The following is a 4721-nucleotide window of genomic DNA, read 5'->3' on the forward strand; positions in this document are numbered from 1 at the left end:
GTTTTTACACACACGTATCTATGCAAAGAGAGGTTTTGTTGAATATGGAAAGTAGTGCTGTAGGACTCCAGTGCATTACTGATAAAGGGGTTTTATCTAACATTATCAGACCATCTGAAGTGATCAGATGATTGGAAGCAGCAGCTCCATGAAATCTTCAAAGTAATACTCAAACCTTTTTTTCCAAAATAATTTTTCTAGTTTTAGAAAATGTATAGTCTAAAGTAAAATTCCCTTTTAAAAAAGACAGAAAACTGAGTACAAACACATAGGACCTCGCTGCAAACATATGTTAGTAAATGGTTAAGAACTATTAAAATCACTCTGTTTGTAATAGATTACTAGGGACTTTTAACAACTGAAGGATCTAAAAAAGTATCTTTTCTAGTTATACCTCTCTAGTTCCTTCAACCGGTCCTCTAGGACAGTCCTGGACTCCCTTGTTCTACAGTTGGTTAACGTGCCTTCAAAATCTGAATTGAACACAGTGCTTAAGATGAAGTCTAATGAATACAGAATATGGCAAGATTGTGAATGTCTTTGTCCTGGATTTACTCCAAGTGTGTGTGTGTGTGTGTGTGTGTTTGTGTGTGCGTGTGTGTGTGTGTGAGAGAGAGAGAGAGGGAGACAGAGAGAGAGAGAGAGAGAGAGGAACAGAGTGGTGGGAGTAGAGAAATTCTAGAATAAAACAGCAGTAAAGAAGATCAAAATGTGGTTAATGGAGTGTTTCTTAAAATATTTAGCAGCCCAATGAGACAAGATTAACCTTACTTGTCTTTAATAATATTGAGATTCAAACCCAAGAAAATTGAATTTATCAAACCTGATAGATAAGTTTGAAACTAGAAAAGGAAAGCAAACTTTGGAAAGTCAGAAGCTGCATAGATGTAGCAATAATGTAGGACGTAAAGGGCAGGTTTGCCTTAGTTTGGGAGGATCTGGGTTGTTTGTGGATAGCACTCATTTTCTCTGGGTGCTACTTGTGCAATTTCCTCCCTACCTCAGGACATTTGGGATACTGGATCTCTTCAGGAAATCTTCAGCGTCATAGTCAAGACTTTTCCTCACCCCAAATAATTCATTTTTTGGGGGGGATTTAGGAATGTTTGCTCTTTCTCATGGTGTGGATGCAAGGAGCTGGCAGGAAGGTTCTGGAATTAACACCCTGTGTGAGTGTGTTTCAAAGCTTGCTTAATGGAGTCAAACATGAGAATCTCCCTACAGAGTAAAACTTAAGTGTCAACAGAGACTGAAAAACAAAGAAATCATAGAGTGAAGAGTAACAGCATGAGTAGGTGGAAATTTCTGGAGGAATTCAAGAGCAATGTATAGGTATTTGTGGCAGATTTCTAAGCATGGTTTGTTTCTCTGAAAAAAGTGTAGTTCAAGTTCAGTTTTTGAAATCAGAGCAATATAATGCTTTGTACGGCACCTAGGTGGATCAGACTAATTCAGAGCTGTCAGGTTAGGGCAGGTAACAGGATTATGCCTTCGTTGGTGCAGCTTGGGAATGCCCTTTCCATTGAAAGGCTGTCCTTCTGATGAACTGATCTGCTTACTCTAGAGCACTTTTGCTGTATTTCAATTTCAGCCAACGCAAGTCCAAAGTAATACAAATTCCAATGTGCACAATTAAAAATATTTAATATTTTCATGTTGAAAGTTCAAAATGAACTTTACAAGAGCAGAAAAATGAAGTATTAGAAATTATAAATTCAGAATTTGCCATTTATATCTTCTACAAAAAGTGGAGAAATATAATTACTGGTTAATGTTGGTGATGACAGCTTGAGAAATAAGCCTACTATTTTCAGTGCATCCTATTTATACTATATAGTTGTTGCCTTTTGTTCAAAGGGTGGCTCTGTCTGTTTTCATATACTCATTGTCCGCATCTTGGAGTGGACAACTCAGAGACTTGACCAGTCTCCCGTCCCCTCTGGTTTGCTGCCAATTAGAAACAATCTAACTTTGGTTTCTGATTTGTGTGAACCCAAAATATGCTGAGAACAAAAATTAGGAAGAGATTACTGAGCATTCCACACTATTGTTAGCACAAAATAAACCTCAGTAGCAATTAAAGTTAGTTACCAATTCTGTCTGCATTTATCCAGATGACTTGCTTTAAAGATGTCTTTAATTACAATCATGGTGCTGTTATGCTATAGTTTAGTCACTAACTCTCAATCATTCTTAGTTCCCCTTTGGTAGCTGCTTTAAATCCATTATCTTGGCCCTTCCAGGAAGTCAGAAATGTTCTGAGGTTTCAGATCTCCAGCATGTAATTGAAAAAAATAGTGGTCCTACTTGGTTTCTACTTTCTCCTGAGCACTTGGTGGATTATCTTGTCCTTCCTGACTAAATTCTGGGGCATTCATCCAAATCTTATTGTTTCCTCCCGTGTATTTAGGATAACATTAACATAGGAAAGTGTTCTTTTCCTAGAAAAAAAAAAAAAAAAGGAAGATACTCCGCAGTTGTTTAATTTGCACTGAGATGAGTCTATTAGCTCTTTTGTACTTTCACGTTGTTTGATCTGTGAAATTGTCTAAGGATGGGGTTAAGGGCACATCCCTTTGAAGAGGATTTGCACTGGCTCTGTCAGGCAGCCCAGGCACTTCTCTAACACAAGACTGCTTTGTTATTTTCTTAGCTTTGGTCTCCTGGACCACACAGGTAAGGTAAATTTAAATTACAGACCTGGTTTTATGCTGAAATACACATGTTTCCCTGTCATCTATTTTTGTAGGTGACTTGTTTATTTTCTGTCTGCTCTTTCACTGAAGGTATAGCAGTTCAAGAGCCCCTGGCTCACATTAGGACAGTCTTTGATTTTGTTTTCTGGCTTGCAACAAATCTTAAATGCCAGATCTCTCGGTTCCTGAGATTAGCAAGTGCTGAACTCAGCTAAATTTTAAATACCAGTTTATCACTCTGATTTCGGATTACCTCTGTTTTTTTCTTGATTTCTCTTAGTATTTGCAAACTTGCCTATGCATTTAAATGGGGTTATTTGTTATATATTTTTTTCTAGCATTTCTGGATGTCTGGTAGAGAGAAGATTTTCAAGATGTGTCTCAAGATCATCAAGATATGTTTTCCTTTTCTATAAGATAATGTTATATACTCATTTTAGATAAAAGTAAATGCAATAAAATGTCAAGGAAATTGGAACTTTGGCATTTCCTTGTTATCACAGATGGAAAGCATTATTTGCTTCTTTAGATGCAGAATGCTTTGAACCTACAAGGCCCACTGATGTGCAATTGCAAAGCTGGGACCTGTTTCCAATCACCTAATCAACTCATTATCCCTTATTCTTTAGATAAGCCTGTCCTGTTCTGCCATGTGCAAAAGTATACAAATTTTCTACTATAGAAGGGCAGAACAAACATATTTGTGCCGCATTTCCTGTTTTTTTTTTTTTCTTATCACAGAAATTAAAATGGTTTTCTGTGGATCACTATTGAAATACTTTTGTCTTATTCTTGAAACCAATCTATCCTCAGGACTTACGTGGTATCTGGTGACTCGGGGCAGTAGATGGCTAGGTAGTGAATCAGCGGCAGGGAAAATTTTAAAAGAAACAGGTACCTCGGTCAGCTGACAGGAGAGACCTGAAAGAGCATAGTGCTCAGAATTAGATTGCATTCCTTCTTCCTCCTTTTCCAAAGGAATCTCCACTTTTCTCATTCATGCTTCAAATACATGTGTGGACATAGCATTTAGACCGGTGTAGTAGAAGCTCAATAAATATTCGAAGAATGAATAGATATGTTTTTTTTTTTTTCCCAACAGGATTTATCCAAGCTAAAAACTACCCCAATGTTCATTGTAACCAATTATCAGTTATATAGAAATTATCGGGTGAAGTTTGGGAAGGATTATATTGTACAAGCTTCCCATATCTCATACTTTCCTAAGAAGTAGTTCTGCCTCTCTGACTGTAACCTTTTTATAACCTATAATTTGTGTAGTGGTTAAAGAGATATATCTGGAGATTCTTTGTAAGTATAATTTACACAAATATATTTTATGAGGCATGCAAATTTAAACAATGGTGTCCTTGTGACTTAGTCAAACAACGAACTATAATAAAATACAAGGCAAATGTTTTTCTTTAGGGTTATGATACTATATCTTAAAACCTCTGAAAGATGTGATAATGCAAATAAGATTAGATAAAACAAGTTTAGTTTTGTAGAAAAGGCAAATAATTTAAAATATTGCAATCCCAGAAGCTTCAGAAACCTACTTTGATATGCTTTCCTCTATACAAAAGTGTTATTTAATTCCCCGCAAGTTTGAATATTTGAGGAGTTGCTTTAAGAACTGTAAAACTAGTGCATCAACTACATACTTTTGCAGATATGGAAAATACTTTCTTAAAACATTTTACATAAAGGAAAAGTAATTTCGCCCAAAGAAAATAACATCCAAAGGAAAACGAAGAGTGATTGGTGTTATAAGAAATATAATCCTGGAGGCCCGGAACTACATAAAGCATCCTGAATGTACAGCGTGGGGCCAATAGAGATTATAAAATGATTTTATATATGAAGCTGAGCAAAGGGGCAGAATAGGAAGAAGAACAAGGGGACTAAGACACAAAACGATGACTTTTGTTTGAAAAGAAAATGTTCAGGGTATTAAAATACATGCCATTTTTTTACCCCAAAACATTTTCAAACACTACAGAAAATAATATCTAATAAACCATG

This window comes from Rhinopithecus bieti, unplaced genomic scaffold (assembly GCF_001698545.2).
Source record: "Rhinopithecus bieti isolate Rb0 unplaced genomic scaffold, ASM169854v2 scaffold_20206, whole genome shotgun sequence".
In the NCBI taxonomy this organism is placed as follows: domain Eukaryota; kingdom Metazoa; phylum Chordata; class Mammalia; order Primates; family Cercopithecidae; genus Rhinopithecus; species Rhinopithecus bieti.